At 53.0% G+C, this 18,683-nt stretch overlaps 1 protein-coding gene across 8 annotated transcripts in view; it reads left to right on the top strand.

Moving 5' to 3' along the window:
• BCL11B (BAF chromatin remodeling complex subunit BCL11B) overlaps nt 1-18,683 on the top strand; it is a 91,490-nt gene that overhangs the window by 14,874 nt on the left and 57,933 nt on the right. The window lies entirely within an intron of this gene.

Below are 18,683 nucleotides of genomic sequence, written 5' to 3'. Positions count from 1 at the left end.
GACAGAAGCACAGAATGGACATTTGGAGGTCTGGCTAGCTCCCTTTTTGCCGGTGATGATGGCCTAGTGCCTGGCTTTGGAGCCAGTGTCGGGTTCGATTGTGCACTGCACATCTTGGACAGGTCAAGTTCCGTCATCTGTGAAATGGCACAAACGAGGCCTGCCCGATAGGCATTTGTGCACGCGAGCACGTGTTTTCTCTCCCCTCCTCTCTCAGGCCTCAGTTTCCCCATCTGTAAAAAGAGGGGTTAGGCCCCTGATCTCAGAGGCCTCTTCTGAACCTTCCCTGATCCCAAGGTAACTTGCTGGAACACTGCACCCCTTGGGGGAGGTGGGACGTGCCCTTTGGCAGGTCCACTCAGCTGACCACCTGGACAGCTGGTTTCAGCACCTGCACAACAGATGTAAAGGCTTACCTCCCCACACTGGGCCTGTTCCCACAGTGAGTTTGCAGGAAGTCTCTCTCTCCTCCAGGGAGTCACTGTTCTTTGCAAAACCGAGAGTTTGCTCCCGGTTTCTACTCCTGGGCCCGGGAGGCCTGGGGGAGAAAGGCGGGCCTGGCTGGCCTGGGTTCCCTGGGAGCCACAGCCTGTCCTGGAGCCAGGCGGGCAGCTGAGGTCATGCATTTCAGAGTTTGAATCCTGTTGGTCGACTCTGGGCAAGCCACTGGATGTGTCTGAGCCTCAGTTTCCCCAACTGTCAGTGGTGCGGGGTGTGATAATACCCTCAGGGCTGGGCAAGGATTAAACGAATGGTTTGTCTGTGTGACCCTTCTCTCGGGGTCCCCTCTGGTTCTGGAACATGCCAGCAGCTGGACAGCTGGGGAGTTTGTGGGTGGATCTCAGTCATGGAGGCTAGTGAGGGTGCTGGAGGGACTGAGGCTTTTAGATTCTTCTAGAAGGGTGAGCCTGGGTGACCACCGGTGAGGTGGGTGGGCTCGGCAGCCCTGCTATGTGGCAGCTGCGTGGCCTTGGGCCTCACTTTGCTCATCTATAAAATGGGATTGAAGAGCCCCTGCTCCTGTGGGGAGATGGCGGTGTGTGCAGAGTCCCTGCTGGGCACGTGCTGGGCACTGGCGGCACCCTGGTGAGCTGGCCCAGACCGTGGGCCTTGCCTGCTGCCTCGTCCCCTGGCACGGACTCTCTCTCTCCCCTCCCAGGGTGCAAAGCCACTGAGAGAGGGAGCCCGTGGGTGCAGGCCAGAGGCTCGCAGGGTGCCACGCAGGTCTGGGCGATGCTTCCCTAATTAGGGCCTGAGCCATCGGGCGAGAAAGGTGCTGGCCCCTTCTGCCTGTGTGCTTGGGGTCCCCCCTTTGTCCAATGCTCAGAGGTAGTTTTCACCAACTGGGGTGGGCAGCTCTGAAAACCCCACCCTCACCTTTTAGGGGCGGCTCCTCTCGAGGAGACTGGGGTCCCCTACTTCTGCTGCAATGGAAAGCCTTTCCCCTTTCGCCAAAAAACATCCCAATCCTCATTTCACATGGAAGGTATTCCCTAACGAGTGGCCGCGGGTCGCTGTGGGTAGGTTTGTTTAAGAAAGCGACTAAATATGATTTCATAAAAGGCAAAGTTAATCTCCGAGGCGGCTTTGTCCTCATCCTTCCACCCCCACCCCCTTTTCCAAGTTGCATTACTGCAGCAGTCGTCAGTATTTTTATTTCATGTGCGACAAAAGATACTCTTGGCCTTTCTGTTCAGCCACAGGACGAATGGATTTCTTCATTCTAGAAGGAATATGTAAAATAATCCTTTAGAAGTCTAAAGAGATATGTTTGTTCCAAGCATTTAAAATGTTATTTTAATCAAAGGCACAGAACAGCCTACATGCTGTGTCAGCCGAAGACGACCATCACATTTTAACAGCGCGTCACGCTTTTCCCTTTCTAGTCCGTTTTTTCCTTTTTCTCTCCCTGCTCTGGCACCAACTTTTTTTTTTTTAATTTAATAAAAAAGGAAAGATTAAAGAATAAAACTTCGGTGGCTCAAATGTATAAAGTAATTTAATATGGTGGGAGCATTAATTATTTTAGCTTAATTGAATTCTGAGGACTGCAGTAGTTGCATTTTTGTAGACAAGCCCTGTTTATTATTTCGCTGTGTAGATTAACAGTAAAGGAAACACAGATAACTTTCAGTTATTTATTGTAAAATAAATGTGTCAATTCATGTGTAAAGCAAGCTGCTCAAAGATAATTGAGTCTTTATATTTTAAGAGGGGGACTCGGAATCACAGGAGCTTCTCTGCTGGGGCTTCCGGAAACCCGCACAGCTGCTGCCCGTGCCCCTGGCACCACTGGCCTTGCCGCGAGAGGCTCCTTCTTGCTTCGGCTTCCCGGGCCCGGCTCCGAGGGGAGGCTCCAGCCTCTCCAGGCCCCGCTGTGGTCCCCAGGGCCCCATGGACCCTGGCTGGTGGCTGGCGAGCTGGTGGCTGATAATCCTTGGGAGTTTGTCCCTGGCTTTGGCTTCCCAGGCTCAGTGGAGTCCGAGGTGAGGTTCCTGTGGCGGCCATGAGGGTCTTGCCTTCTCCAGAGCCAGCAGTTGGGTCCCTGGCCCTGCCTTTGCTGCCAGGTGCTTCTAGAGGTGGGAGCTCCAGAGATGGCTCTCAGGGTGCGCCTGCCAAAATGGGAGACCCCAGGGTGAGGACTGCACTGGGATTTTGGCAGGCATCACCCCAGTGCGTGAACCCTGGGTCTGCCCTCTCCTTGGGACGGTTTTGGAGGAGGTGTAAAAGCAATAGTTACTATCCTTTCCTTTCCTTTCCCTCCTTCCTTCCAAGTAGGGGAGCAGAGGGAGGAGTTTCTGAAGCTTTGCCTTTGGAGTGCATTCGTTCGTTCATTCATTCATTCATTTCCTCTTTCAGCAACCAAGCACCTACTGCCTCTGTTGCATCCCAGGCATCTCCACCTGGGGTGGGAGGTGACAGAGCCCCCAGGGAGGGAGAGGGTGCAGCCGTGGGGTGGGGGGGCGTGCTGCTGTGTCCCACTTGTGGCCCTCCGGTATCAGCCTGCCCCCGACGTGTGTGGTCTGGGTCCTCAGGCCCTGCTGCTGTGGGTGGGGGGGGGGTCTGTGGCCACCCACCTGGGGACCCTGGTGGAGTTTTGGTCAGTGGCAGGACTCTGGACTGGAGGTCTCACTTGCTGGCAGGCACGGTGCCTCAGATGTGTGTCCGCATGGAAGTTTTTTATGTTTCTTAGGATCTCTTCCTGTGGCACACCCCCCACTGTGGTTGAGGCGGGGGACATGGGCACCCCTTCCACCCGAGGGAGACCACCACTCACTCACAAGACCCTGGGATGGGAGATGGGGGGGGGTGTCCTGGGCTCGCGAGGAGCATGTCACCCTGAGCCGTTATCTGGCATGGGTGGTGATGAGAAGGGGGATTTACGTGTGGCTGGGGCTCGAGGCAGCCGTGTGAGAGTGCGTGTGTGTGTGCGTGACACAGCTCACGTCCGAGTCCCTGCCCTGCTACTTGTGAGCCTTGAGCCTGTCACTTGACCTTCTCAGCCTGTTTCCTCACCTGTGAATGGACCTAATAATAATTGTAAGTTTAAATGATGTGTGCCAGGCACACGGGAGTTGTGCTAGAAATGTGAGTGTCCTGCCTGCCCTTCAGTGGCTTTGCCTCCCGGGTGGTCATTTTCTGACCCTTGGACTTGGGTTCCACCATCATGGGCGCGAGAAGGTTCCACGGGGGCCTGGGAATTCCATCCTCAGAAACCATGTCCGAATAAGCGAGACCATCCCCCACCCCTTTCCCATCCCAGTATTACTTGACTTTGTGATGGGGACAGCTCTCTGGGGGCTGTTCAACCTGGGGAGGGGTCTGGGGGCTTCAGGTACCCGTCCACTTGGGTTGAATCCCAGGGCCCTCGCCCATGGGCTGGCCACCTGGGCCATGTCACTTACCCGGGCCTCAGTTTCCTCATCTGCCCCCATCTTTCAAGATTAAGCTGAGGGTTAAATGAGCCTGGGGGTATGAATTATCCACCTAGTGCAGCGTCTGGGCTGACGTAGACAACCGAGAAGGGGAAGCTTCTAGAAAGCTAGACTCTGGGAAGCACGGCAACCTGGCAGCCCGTGGCACTTGCCTTCCTTAATCTGACTATTAAACTTAACCTTGGATAGCTCTCAGCTATTTCTTCTAGATTCCTCCTTAGAATTCCCATTTTATAGCCGCTGAAGGGTCCTGATCACAGGTCATTCCTCTTTGCTTGTTACCACCCCTTCCATAACGGGAGGAAGCTCTAAGGGAGGAAGTAGTTGTGGCTTTGCTCCTGGATCCCTCACTGGAGAAGGGCAGGGGACAAGCAGTGGTGAAGGGAGGTGGCAGCCAGTCCTTCTGCGATGTCCTGCCTGCTCTGTGTCGTTGTCTGGCACCCAGGAAGGGCCAAGATGTGCTGGGGAGACGTGTGCAGCTGGCTGAGCACAGACAGGGGTTTGGTTTGGGGTCCCAGTGACCCATCGCTAAGCAAAACGTGTTGGAGAAAGGGCATTCCATCAGCCAGAGGATTTAAATGCTGCTCTGAGAATGTTCATTTTGGACTTTAAAAAATAAATGAAAAAAAAAATTAGCTTGACCAGTGAGAGAAACTAAATAACTTGCCTGTGCTGGAAACTGGAGATAAACCTCACTTGCAGGTTGTCTTAAAAAAACATGCATTTGATATATTTAGAGTTGTTATTTTCCTTCCAAATTAAGATTGGTTAAATCCATGGGTGTTGTGGTATGGATTATGTTTTTTTTTATTATTAAATTGTGACAGCTAATTATTAGTCCTGTGTGCACCGAGGAACACTGCAGTGTTCTGCTGGCCAAGGGATGTGGCCCTGAGCTCAGGCTGGGGTGTCTGGTGTTGCAGGGCTGACCCCAGAGCTTGGGTGGGGCTGGCAGGTGATGGGGAGGAGGGTTTTACTGGTACCTGGCACTGCGCTAGCTGCTTTTCAACCCTGAAGTAGTAGTTCTAATGCCACTTTGGAGTTGGGGCTCAGAGAGGTTAAGGGACTCGCCCAAGGTCACACAGCAAAGCTGAGAGAGATCTGGGTCTGCCTGGTGTCCTTGGAGAGCGAGGGGGTATGGAAGCTGTTAGGGAGAGGCGGTCAAAGGGCCGGCGTTACCCCGGGACCCCATCCGAGGTGCTACTGGAAACCCACACCAGGTATGATCTGGGTGGATACAGCCAGGAACCAGTCCCACAGAGCCCCTGACCCAGAGCCTGCCGCGTCTTCAAATACTTTTCTTCCTGGTGAAGGTTTTGGAGAGGCGGTGGCAGAACAGACAGCAATGAACTGTGAATCCAGACGGATCTGGGCTGGAATTTTGGTTTTGCCGGTGACCAGCTATCTGATCTTCTGCCAGCTGCTCTTCTCCCAAAGTCTCAGTTTTCCGTAAAATGGAGACAGTCTTTTCTCTCAGGTTTGTTGTAAGGTGTGATGTAGCTAATGTGTGTGTAGAATAAGTCCTCGTGGATGGTCAGCTGTTCTCGTCAGCCACAGAGAGCCGCCCCGGGATCGGAGACGGGCCTGCCTCCTGGCTGCGGCTGGAAGGATCTCGCTGCCAACCCTCCCGTCTTCACCCTGTGACTTGTCCGATGCCCAGAGCTGGTTCCAGAGCTGAGTCCAGACCTTTGCGGACTTGGCTACGTGGAGTCAGGATAGGTAGCCCCTACCCGGCCAGGCTGCCCCACCTTGCGGCTTAAGGCAAGCCACTTCCCCCTGCGGAGCCCCGATTTCCTCATCTGCAAGATGGGGGCGAGTAATTCCTGTCCCACTGGCCCCCGCTGAAGGTGCCAGATAGGCTGGACAAGCCTCATCAGCAGGGGAAGATGTGTGACCCTAGCTCTGAAGTTGTAGCCGAAGGGAAAGAAGGAAAGAAGCAAAGAAGGGAGGGAAGGAGGGAAGGAAGAAGGGAAGGAAGGAGGGAAAGGGGGAGAAGAATGGAAGGAAGGGAAGGAGGGAGGGAAGGAAGGGAGGGGGAAGAGGGAAGAGGAAAGGATAGGAAGGAGGAAGGAAAGAAGAAAATACCGGTTAGCCAAAGGAAAATTATTTTTCCTCCTTAAAGGTTAGGTCTTCTTTGGCTGCTGGTATCTCTAGAGGGTCTCACACTTCCCACAGCAATTCAGGAAAGAGGAAGGAAAGGAAAGGAAGAGAGTGAGGGAGAAAGGTGGCTGGGCTCCCAAGGGGAGAACTTAACTAACATTCACCCTCAGTTATTATTATTATTATTAGGTTTTTTATTTGACAGTAAATAGTTAGCAGTTGACTTAAGGTTTTTATTAGGCATTTGACAGTTTTTTTTCCCTTGCTTATTTTCGTGCCTGACTAATGCCTAATCACCAACCCTAGAATCTGTTAGGAGTGGGCTCAGCGTTGGGAGGCTATATAAATAAGGCAGCCTGGCTGTCACCCCAGCACCCCTGGGTTCATCTTTTCACTGAGGGAAAAAAAGATTATTTTCATATTTGGATTTTTAGCTTCGCACACATCATTAGATGTGCCAGTCATCACGTGAGTGCTTTGCAGATACTGATAACAGCCGCGTAACAAACCTATGAGGGAGCTGCCGGCTCACCCCCTTTACAGAAGAGGAGACGGCACCCCGAGACACTGTCACCTGCCAAAGTCACGTAGCCAGCGAGCGAGAGGCCAGGCTGCCAGCTTCTGTGGTCACGCTCTGTGGTTCCGTCCCAGGCCCCAGCCGTCATCTCCACCCTGAGAAATGCAGTAAATCAGGCGCCACAGTGAGGAAATCGAGGCAGAGCGAGGCTCAGTGCCTTGCTTGGTCACCCAGGTGTTGGTGCCTGCCCGCCTAGAAGCCAGGCCTCCCAACTGGGTCCGGGTGGGCCAGGAAAGCATGGCATATCTTCTTCGGGTGGCCCCTGGGATCCCATGTCTCAGAGGATTGTGTGGTTCTTTAACTCTGGCTGGCACAGGCAAGGAGAGGTTTCCACTCTGGGGGTGGCCATCTGTGACGGGTGCTTAGTGACCCCTGACTTGGGGTCCAGCGTGGGGCAAAAGATCGGAGACAGCGGTGGAGACCTGCCCTGAGCTCATCCCTGCACTGCTTGGAGCTGGTCTGTGCCATGCCTCTGACACCGTCTGGCTCTGGGACCCCCACCCAGTGGGTGGACCTGCCAGATCCTGCGTAGGGAGAGGCAGGTGTCAGGACACAGGCCTGCGAGCTGGGATGGCATCCTGGCCAGCTGCTGCCCTGCTGTGTGACCTTGAGCGGGTCCTGCTCTTCTGTGGGCTGAGCCTCCTGAGTGGGAGCCACTTAGTTTCCAGCAGCTTCAGCAGGGGCCGTGGAGGGCTGGGGGCCCGGCCTGGGGGCTCCACCTTCACACCTAAACCTCCCCACTAGGCAGTCTTGACTCCCTCAATTGTTTTATATGAGACTGAAAAAGTAAGTTTTCTTTGAAAAAAAAAAAAAGTAGCTAAAAAGGAAAACTATGATCCTCAAGGATCATAGGGTCTGTCTGCTCCAAGCTGTGAAGCAGAGTCTGGGGGAATCTGGTGTAATACCCTGCCGGGTTAATGGAGTTTAAGCCTCAAGCCACATCCAGGCTCCGTCCCCAGTGTTGAGGTTGTGAGTTTGTATTCGTTTTGGTGTGTGTGTGAAGAAGGCATCCCTGAACTGTATAAACCTCAGGTCCCACAAGGTTTGGACCCACCCTGGCCCGGGTACTGCTGGGTGCCAGCCCGTGACCTAACTCCGAATTCAATGCAAGTGGCAGGGCGACCGAGAAAGGCACTGAGCCTCTCTGACTCGGTTTCCTCACTGTGATGTCTGATTTACTGTTTCCCAGGGTGGAGAGCTCACGCAGGCAGGGTGTGCTCATGGGCTGGGTTTCCAAAAGTAGGGTCCTGGGGGCCTTAGGGGTCCCCGAGCTGGACCCAGGGAGGGTGGCCTTTGCGGAGAAGGCTGGGCTTCATCTGATTTTAAGTGCCTTTCCTTGGGCCCCTCCTGCTGACCGGCAGGTTTTACCTGGAGGCCCCTGGGACGGCTCAGGCAGGGTGCTGTGCTGAGTGTTGGGTAGCAGGAGGCCCGGGAAGGGGATGCAGGGAGTGGAGGGGGGGGTCCGACTGATGAGCAGCTCATCTGGGAAAAGAGCCAGCATGGAAACTGGGGCCCGAGGCTCCTTTGGGTGGAAAAATGGCAATGTAAGGTCTTTTCTCTGGGATGGGGGGTGGGGAGAGGAGTTAGAACCCCCCCACTCCTGGCCAGGAGAGAAAAGCAGTTGTCAGATGGGCCGGCCCAGGGCAGGGTACTCCCCAGCAGCCCAGGACGGCAGCTACTTCTGGAAACAGCCAAGGCGGGGTCTGCTCAGGCTGCTGACCCTGGGGGCCCAGTGCTGGGGGCGGCTTCCGTGGCCCTCAGGGTGCAGGTGTGGTTTAGCTTTAGACGCAGCCCCAGAGGTGCCGGCCTGCAGGTGTGAGAGCCAGCCGCCAGCTAAGGTGGACCCAGGCCCGCGAAGCCCTGGGCCTGGCAGCCGCAGTGGACAGACTGTGCTCTGAGCAAGGGAGAGCAAGTGGGGACATCTGTCCACCCCAGCAGAGGGTCCAGAAAACACAGATCCACTGTCTTGACTTCAGGCGTGGAAGGGACCTTTGAGAGAATGGAGAGAAAGCACTGGCTTTGTTTCAAAGTCTTTTGCAGGGCAGGCATACCTTTTGGAGTGTGTAGCCCCCAAACAGGGATTCAAGGGGTCCTCCCTGAGGGCTGGGGGCCTCCTTTCCTTGACTCAACATGACGGCAACGGTCCGTATTCTTCCTGCCTGTTAGGGGGAAAACAGGACAACCTTTGGTGACCTCTCCTCGCCCCCAGCAACTGGCTGGAAGGGGTGGGGTTGGTAGACACAGCAGAGCTAAAGCTCCGGGACCACAGTGGGTTCTTTTCCCTCCCGCTGCCAGTGTGAGTTCAGAGCAGCCAAATAAGAAACCTAAACAGTGTGGTTTTCTCCCTGCACCGTTGACATCATTGGCTTGTAAAACTTTCCCTGCAAACCAGGCGACTTTAACCGCTGGGAAAAAGCAGGATGCAATTTCTCTGACCTGGCCTTTCCTTGGAGAGAGGGGAAAGAGAGCAGAGAATTCGTTTCCAGAAACAGACGGGCACAAGGCAGCAAACGAGGTCCACATTCCGGTGTCGGGACAGCGCTATGGGGAACGCGGGGCTCTGGAAAACCGAAAACGCCAATTTTGGGGGGACGCGGGACTGGGCTCTGGGAAGCTGCGGAGCACTTTGGGCCTGTGACGTTGGCGCGGTCTTAGGTCTACTTGGGGGTGGGGGTGGGGTACCAAAATCCTCCCAACTTGGCGACTCAACCTCCTCTTCCCGCTCACAGGAAACGAGGCGCCCCCAGTCTCCCCAAGAATGCAATTTCTCGTTTGCCCCGACGGTTTCTACTTGCAAGGCAGATGGGTCTCCTGCCTCCCCAATTCTCCCGCACCACCACCCCCTCGTCGTCAGTGGAGGCTCCGGGCTCTCACACCCTCCCCTCCCCCTGACGGTGGCCACCCCCAGCAAGTCGCTCCACCCCCTGGGGGGTGCTCCAAGGTTGGGGTCGTTTAGTCCCCCTTCGCCGCCAAGCCGGGGCACACAATGGCCTTTCCCGAGAAGAGTGGGGGCAGCTTCAGCGTCCCGGATCCCGCCTCAGGCATCGCACGGCCACTCCGGCAACTTCGCGATTGCGCGGGGGGGGGGACCTCCCCTGCACCCACCCGCCGTCCCATTCCCGCCCGGGGTCCGCGCGGCGCCGCTCCGGGGCCTCCAGGCGTGTGGAGCCCCCGCCCCGCTGCTGGCCTCGCCGCCTGGCCCGGGCCTCTCCAGCCTGCGCCCGGGGCGCACGGCTTTACGCCCCTCATGCCTGCTCTCCTCGGACCCGGGCCCGCCACGCACGTAGATTGTGTTTTCCTGGGGCGGGGAGGGCTGAGGGGGCGCCGGGCTCATGCATAATTCCGGGGCTTAATGGGCCAGCTGCCCGAGCGGGCGGCGAGGAGCGGGCGGAGGGCGCAGCTGACCCTGCCCCCGTCTGGCCTCGCGGGGAAGGCGCGCTCCTTTCTTCCTCCCCTGACAGCTCCCCTCCCCCTCTCGGCCCGGGTCCGAGGGAGGCGGGGTGGGGGTGGGGGTGGGGGAGGCAAGTCTAAGGGAAAAGCCGCGGGGAGGGGGCCGCCTTCGTACGCCCCTGCAACTTTTGCTTTGGTGGGAGGGGGCTGTGGCCTTCTGGACCCGACACCCGAGGAGCCGGGGGAGTTGGAATGCAGGTTTCCTCGGATACTCTGCAGCCCTGGAGCCTTTTTTTCCGAGCCCCTTCCCGCCGGCGGCCCCCCGCCACGCAGCCGCCGGGCGAGGTCGCCCCTGGCCTCGGGCCAGCCCCCTTCCCGGGCAGCCGGCGGAGATGGATGGAGGCGGAGACCCAAGGTCAAGGGCGGGGAGCCCGCCGGCCCGGGGCCCCTTTGTGCGCGCGGAGCCGCCCCTCCCCCTCCCGCCGCCTCGTCCTGGGCCCTGGGGCGCGCGCTCGGGAACCCATTGCAGACCTTCCCGGGGGTGGGGAATTGCGTGTCAGGACCCCTCCAACCTCCTGTCCCTGCGCTCGCGTGGGGCGGAGACTCACGCAGGTGGCATTCCAACTCCTGTTTGTCCCAGGTGCTGGGGGCCCCCGGGGATCCCCACCCACCTCCGCCAGCCGCCGTCGCGCCCCGAAGGGTCGCAGCAACCTCTTCATCCGGCTGGGCCCACAGAGCCCGGCCCGGATTCAGGTGCGGCCCGCGTGGAAGGAGCCGCCAACGAGTTTACTTGTGCTTTTTGTGTCCAATCCAGGGGAAACGGTCCTGCCCCAATGTGGTTTTCTTCGGAACCCCTCCCCCCCGTTTTATTTTTCAGGGGGAGAAGAAGGAGCCTGCTTTTCTGGAGGGAAATCCCGGGGCTGAATTTTAAACCACTCAAGGACAAAAGTGTTTTCCTGATTGTGTGGGAGTAGAGCCCCCCACAAGAGTGGGACAAAAAGCCCTGGTGGAATTACAGGGAATTAATGCCACTCCCCTCTCCAGCCCTTACTTCTTTTACAATACCCCCCTCCCACCCCCATACCAAGAGAATTTGCCTGCAGTTGGTCCTCTTGCTAAGGGTTTCTTTATTTTTGCTTCTTGAAAATGGGCCTCGAATTAAGGTTTAAAGCACTCAGCAGACCCTTACAGACCCGGAAAGCCTGGGTTGGAAGCTCAGTGTATCTCCCACAAAGCTCTTAATTTCTTGTTCAAACATTTTCCCAAAGCTGTTACTTAGGAAATAAAAATGTATGCTGTTTGCCTATAGAAGATTAAAAGTTTACCTTCACCGTGACAGCTTTTCCAGCCTAGGGTTGGAACCATGTCTCTTATTTTCTACTATTCAGAAATAGGTCTGAACCAAGCAGGACAGATTTTCTGTAAGCAGAGTCAAGGTAGTTTAAAAAGTGTGTGTATTTGTGATTTGGGTCAGAAATAGTATCTTACACTTTCTGTGCTTTCAAGGCCGATGTAGTTAAGTAAACAAGGACTTCGTGGCATTTTGAGTTGAGTTGATCTTAAAAAAAATCCTCGATTTAGCTAACCCATACTTGGAGTAGCTGCTTTTCTAGTGGAAGAATTTGAAGGTTATTTGCCAATTTATTATTTTTTTTTTGAAAGGCCTACTAAAAGGTAACAATTTCAACACTTGGAAACTCAAAGCCGTTGTCAGTCTTGGACAGGAAGGTTTTCGTATCTGCCTGAACTTGCTCGCTGATTCTCAGACGTCCATTTCTAGCAGTTCTAACAAGATAGAATCTGCCTTTGAATATCTGTAAATATGAGTAAAGATCACAATCTGTCCCTCATAATGGTCTGAGACGAAAAGGCAGATTCTAGTGTTTGATTAATATTTATGTAATCGGATTCCTTTACAGAAAGAAAGATAAAACACTCATTGCGTGTGTGTTTGTGTGTGTGTATGTGTGTGTATGGGGCCCCCATCCTGGGTCTCTGCATGTACATTTGAGGATTTTTGGAGACCTGGTGTGTGTGTGGGACTGATTGTTCGTGTTTGGCTCGAAAGACAGGTAACGTGTGCTTGGCTGGCTTACTGGTTGTTGCACCAAAGGAGAAGCCAATGTATCATCTCTGGTTTCTTTATTTTGACTACAGTGATAAAATTACGCGTGATTTCTCCCTCTAGATTCAGGTGAAGGTTTGGGGCAGAGTGGTGGGAGGTTCTGGTCCAGAATCCTCTGCAAGGGGAGCCCCCAGCCCCCTTCCCTGAGTGCTCCCGTTGGTTTGGGGGCCGCACACGTCTCGTGTGCCCGAGAGGCTGGCTACGGTGCTTTGCCGAGTGTTGCTCTGAGCCCTGGGATGTGTCTGCAGGGCCCAGGTGGGCTTGCCTTGCTTTGTTCAGGAAGAACATGTGGGAGATTGGCTTGGAAGTGGGGGGTTTTGTCAGCTGGATTGCTGTTGAAATGCCAGCAGGATTGGTAGCCAAAGAATCCTGGAGAAACCTTCTTTGGAGATGTTGTTCAACCTCCTCAGTTTAGGACTTTGAGAATCTAGATTTTTTTATAGGTTTTTTTTTTTTTAAAAAAAAAAAACAAACAAATGTGGCCTTCCAGAGCAGTGCCTGCGTCCTGGTTAGATGTTTGATAAATATTTGAATATTTGTTGCTGCTGGAACGTTCAGGAGGTCACCTCAGAATTCAGGCACAGTGGTGCACAGTTTCTCAAATGTATTTGCTTCCTAAACAGCCCCGGGGCAGATCAGTTAAGCTCTTAGTTTCTTCATCTATAAAAATGGGGATGTCCAGTTGTTTACTTTTCTGTCACCACCCATATATGAAAACAAACGGGTAGGTAGAGGTGAAACAATTGCCGATTTCAAAGGCAACGTGAAGGGCAGACTTACTGTTCAGTTGAGGGGGGTGGGTAATTAATTTGCAAAGGTGGCAGGGATCAGATAGCTTCCTGTCCAGCATGCCATATTGAAAGCAAGGAGGAGGAATTATACAATTCAGGTTTATGGAGGAAGATTTGGATTGTCAACTGAGTAACCTAATGCTAACAGGAAATACTCTTTCCCCCATTCATTTTAGGGGACCCCCCAAGCCCCTTACAGTTGTTGGGGACTGTCAAGTGACTCCAAATCCTAACAGCTGGTGAACACTGGTGCTCTCATCTTGACACAAACACCCCTGAGAGGTGTCTTTCCTGGCATAGGGTTGACGGCCTTGGAAGGAGGGGCGCTGGGCACAGGAACTGGGGAGCAACACATACAGCAGGCAGCCTTTAAATGCACAGTCTTGGTATGTGCAGGTGAGTTAGGCATGCAGTGCAGACTGGCTAAGAGATTCGCGTTTCCCCTCTGCCACTGCCCCTGGAAGCTAACAAAAATTAGCGTTTACGCTTTCTGAACCCACAGCTGGCTGCTCTGAAATGGTACCGTCACGAGGGAAACGTGGCCTCAAGTGGGGCTCTGCTTTACTTTTTGTTGTTGTTTTTTTCTTTTGAAAAGGCTGTTTCTTTTTCCAACAAAGGTCGAATGGCCTGGCTTGGATTTTCGAATAAGAACAACCACCTCTGGCACTGCCAGAAACTCCTGGCCTGGTCTCGCTCGTTAGGAAATAAAACTGCTTGCTTTATATATTTAAGCTGCTTGCTTTATATATTTGGAGTGCTCTTCCTGTCAGGGCCAAGACCTCGGGCTTGAGTTTGGGGTGGGGGCGGACGAGCAGGGCATCTCATGGGGAGCTTGACAGAGCCCTTGTTCCTTGGCATCGGTGCTGGCGCAGGGGCGGGGGCAGCAGATACCCCGAGTCTGTACTGACGCAGGCAGGGAGCCAGAGCTGTCTGCCGCTCCTTAATTGAATACAGATCTAAGTAAATTCCACGTGAGCATGCAGCAGTGGGTGGGGAAGGCGGCGATATCCCCCCACCCACCCGTGATCTGGACTTGGAAGTTCACCCTCTGTCCCTGGTGTCCCTGCACCAGCCCTCTTGGTTTGCAGAAAAGGAAGGGGGGAGGCAGGTGACAAAATCACGCAACACCCATGTAAATATTGTTTGCATGAGCTGGGTCTTCCATCTTTTGTTAGTGGCAGCTCCTTAATTAGCCGGCAGATTAGTTGCTGCCTTCTTCTGACACATGTGTATATTTTAGGGGTAGAAGATTCTTATTCTCCTGAAAAAAACTACAAATTTAGGATGTACTGGTTCATGGCTGCCCACCTCTTCTTTCTCTCCCCCTTGTCCTCCCGGTGTCCCTTTGCCCGTCCCCTCCTCGTCACCCTTTCCTTAGACCCAAGTGGGTTTGTGGTTGGAGTGGAGGACAGCCTCGTTAAACACAGCTAAATAAATCATGTTTACGCTTGGCGTTCTTGGTAGTGAAAAATCTGTTGGCTGTTTTTACTTCCTTATTTCTCAGCATTTGCTTCCTACCTGTTTTTGAGCACATGCCCAGAAATAGTAGTTTTGTCAAATGAGGGGATAATGCCAGCCAGCCGTTCTCGCTGCCAAGTAAGCTGCTGGATTGCAAAACAGAGTGACGTTTTTTTAGTGACACTGATGTTTTTTTCAAAGAAATTAGGATGTAGAATAAGGGTATTAAAATGCACTTAGGAGGAAAAAAAAAGGAACCAGCCATCCCTCCAACACAGGAATAAGCAGTGAGAGGCCAGGTTTGGAGACAGGTCTCATTTGTGTTTGCACTTGGCAGGCCCCGGTGGGAGCGGCCGGAGGACGCCAAGAGGCCGCCTTGGGGCCGGGAGCTGAGTCAGGTTCCCTTCATTTTGGTCCCAAGACCTGACTTCTGCCATTTTGGATGATGTTCTGCAAAGATATATTTTTTCCCCCTTTTTCTTTTTGGTTTTGTGTTTGTTGAGTTTCTGAGGCTTCCTGAACGTTTTCCCTCTGCAATTACGGTTCGGTTCTAGGCAAAATCTGGGTTTGGAGCTTGCTGGACTCCTGGCTACGTTGTCGTCGTTTGTACGTACAAACAGCCTGGGAGACGCGCCTGCTTCCGCGTCGTCGTGCACGACATTGGTTTGGGGTATCTGAAAAGTCCTTTTCCTTGGTGGGGAGAGGTTCCCGGGTGCTTTGTGTGGAGAATTTCCTGGGTAATTGCATGCAGCTGAATATAAGTTGCAGATTTTAATTTTTTTTTTTTTTTTTTTAACACTTTCAGTAACAAATAAGGGGCCAGTGACCGTTTGCTGGGTGCTCCTGTCCAGAGGCCAGGCTTGCCTTATCAGGAATCTTTGCAAGGTTTCTCCAGTGAATTCAGCATGGGGTTCTGCATGCCAGCTCCGTTTCAGAGAAAGCCCAGGGAAAAAAAAAACATTACAACAAAATCAAAGTCAGCGGGCTATGATTTTCCCCATTTTCTAATGGGAATACTCTGCAATAGAAATGATATTTCCACGGAGGACGGCGCTGCCAGTTTCTTTAATTACATTAAATAGCGGTATAAACCTCAGCTGAACGTAAACCTCTGTTTCCGTGGCGTCGGGAGCGGGGCTCATATGAATCGTAAGGAGCTGTTGCTGGTGTTAATGTGCTAACAATCTTTATTAAATTAATCCTGCAAAGTGTTAATTTTTACAAATTTTGTGGTGCCCACGCCGTAAGTCACCACTGGCATGTTAGATGAAAATGCATTTCACGTCAAAAAATAAGGAAGAAAGCGGCTGTCAGAGCCTCTCCCTTGAAGATTTGTGATTTTTGCCATCAAATGCGAGCTGTGCTGAAAAGCAAGCTCACGATGTGTGTATTCGATGCCATCTACATACAGAAAACTCAGTTAAAGGAACTACTTTGTCGAAAGTAATTCCAGGCCTGCTCCATTTTTATTTAGTCCGTGATATTTCACTCTTGGCTTGGAAACCTAAGGAGGTCATGGAAAGATCTGTTCTTACGTGGTGCGAAAACATTGGACCTCAGTATTCTATATGTCTATTAGAAAAAGGTGAAAAGAAATGAAAGAAATTTTAAAAAAAAGATTCCATCTGCAACAAAATCCAGGAGAGAGATGGATTTTTTTTGTTACAATAATAGAGATTAGTTGAACATAACTCTGATAAATGCAGCTATAAAAACAAAAAAAATTAAATAAAATTAAACCATAGCAGGGGCCCCCTTTTTTACAATTTGATTTTTTTTTTTTAAGCTTGCCACTGAGTTTATTTCTATTCCTGTTCAAACAAGAAACTCCTGCTGATCTTTATGATTGCAGTGCCCTTACTGCCCAGGTAGGATTTTATGGTCTGGCCTTAAAAATGTTTGATGATATTTACAGTCCTCCAATCCCTAGCTCCATCTGTACCTAGAATTTGAGTTCCTTCCCCTGGCTTCATCGCCGTCACCTCCTTGCTGGGCACCCTCCTCTCTTTATGTCCTTTTACTGGCGGTGCTGTGTTATTTTCTTTCTCAATTCTCCAGTATTCTCACGGTTCCTTCTTCCCCCTTCTCTTTTGTCCACTGCATCCTTTCACTCGTGGCTGCTGGTAGTGGGGTTTGCAGGACCTTCCTGAACACACCAGATTTTAAACAGTTTTACAGAGGATCAGGTTTTTAACGAGCGTCAGGACTGAATGTTTCCTGGTCCTTCCTTGGATGTCAGGCACGGATGCTTACAGGAAAGAAAAACAGGTCTCTAGTTTAATAAAACTCACTGTGGGTGCCAAATGGAAGATTCTCCTCCTTGTTGATTTCCCTCCTGTGCCATGTGACTTCTCTCCTGACTGTGGACTCCCTCCCTGCCCCCAGCTCTAAATAAATGGGGAAATACTAAGGGATGCCTGGCCAAACTCCTTGCATCCCACACTCTTCATGCTCTGGATCTGGATGACTTATCCAGCTTTTTTTTTTTTTTTTTTTTTGCCTTAGTTTACAGACTGCACTTCTCATCAGTGGTGCTTTTGCAGATGCACGTAGGATACTGTTTGTGGTACGCATTGCAACCCAATGTAAAACTACCCAAGGAGCTACCATAAGTTGAGTTTGAGGGCAGTAGCCACCAAGGGTTGAAGCAGCTATCCAGTTAGTCCTGAGCCAGGGGAGAGGGGGTCACTCCTCTGCTAGGTATTGGCTGTTTTTGCTGGTGGGATTCAGGGGACCTGCCCCCTCCTGTTTGTCCCTGGTCTCTCTCGACTCAGCCTGACGCTTGCAGACATTTCAACATGTGCATGTTGCTGATATGTGTGTGTGTGCATATCTGTAAGCCTCTCTGTAATATATGTACACTCACACGTTTTTCTAACTCGTGAAACACATGGTGTCCTCTTCTGGGGCTCCCCAGGCCTGCCCGGTCCAGGATGCTGGCCTCCGTTTGGTGGACACTGCCTGCTGTGGTCACCCTGGAGGGCCGTTTTGTTTCTCCTGGGCGTTCTGGAGCCGAGATACGTAGGCCCACAGGGCTGGGGGGCAAGTGGTTGTGGTTTATTTGCATTCCAGCGGTTCAGATGGCTCCAGAGTTTTCCCCAGGAGACAATCAAAGGAAAAGAGTCCAAGCTGTGCATTTTCCCCCTGCAGATCCCCAGTCCAGAGGACAGTTGATAGCTCGCTCCATCTTCACTGGAGCAGTTTAAAGGAAATGGTTGATGTGCCCTTCCTCCCCAGCAGCATCTGACATTCCCTCCGTTACCTCTCAGGGCCTTTGGGAAGGAGTTGGAATTTGTGATGTGACGTCACCGTTCCTTGGCTCGTGGCTCAGGCAGGGGGTCTGCTGCCTGGAGTGACTTAGCTGTTCTCGCTTGGAGGAGGTTGGGGTTGGCAGCCATGCAACAGGTGCCTGGACCTGGCCAAGGGGTGTGCCCTGGTGCCTGCTCCTAAGTGCAAGACGCAGCTGCTGGGGAGGACACCCCCATCCCCGAAGCAAGCCCAGTGGGAGGGGGACACTGATTTGATGGTGGTGTTGGGGGGCAGGGTTGCTCCTGTGCCCCTCCTCTGTTTCTTCTGGGATGCATTAAATGTGTAGCATCTTGGGGAGCAAAAATAGTCTTAAGTGGTGAATCACAGAGCCAGATTTCAGGCGTGTGGGAGGAGGGGGGAACGTGGGAGGGGGTGTGTGGGAGGAGGGGCCCTGCAGGAAGGGCTGTGCTTCTTGCTGCCTTCCGTGGGAAGATGCCCTGGTGTCCACACGGGGCTGGGGGGTGGTAGTGCAGGTTTCTGGGTGGTCACTTGGGGAAACAAGTGACCAGCTCCCTACCCGGGCTGATTCAAAGTCCAGCCAGGCCTTTGTCACTGTCCCCAGCCTTCTTGGACCGGCTGCTATCTCTCTGCAGGCAGCCCCGCTAAAGGCCAAACTCAGATTTGAGCTATGCTTTTATGTCTTCCATGCGATGACCCCAAAGGAGCTCTTTAAACAGCTGTGCAAACCCTTATGCGATCTCATTTTCCCTTCTTGTGCCCCTTTTTGTGCAAACCCTTATGCGATCTCATTTTCCCTTCTTGTGCCTCTTCCTTTAAAGGACATGTCCACATGCAGCCCAAACAAAGCCTGGTGTGGCCAGGGACCTGGAACCCTGTGACGGTCGCCTGGCGCTTAGACAAAACAGTAGCACCTGATGTAGAAAAAGCACCCGGAAGTGGGACGTGGGGGTCCCTGGAGGCCCACATGGAATTTCTAGGTCCCCTGAATGCTGGGGTGCAGTGAGCCGGGCCCCACACCCACTCACCTCTGAGTCCGT

This window comes from Choloepus didactylus, chromosome 4, assembly GCF_015220235.1.
Source record: "Choloepus didactylus isolate mChoDid1 chromosome 4, mChoDid1.pri, whole genome shotgun sequence".
In the NCBI taxonomy this organism is placed as follows: Eukaryota; Metazoa; Chordata; class Mammalia; order Pilosa; family Megalonychidae; genus Choloepus; species Choloepus didactylus.
Note: the sequence above shows the minus strand (reverse complement) of the source record. Positions and strands in the feature narration are given on the sequence as shown.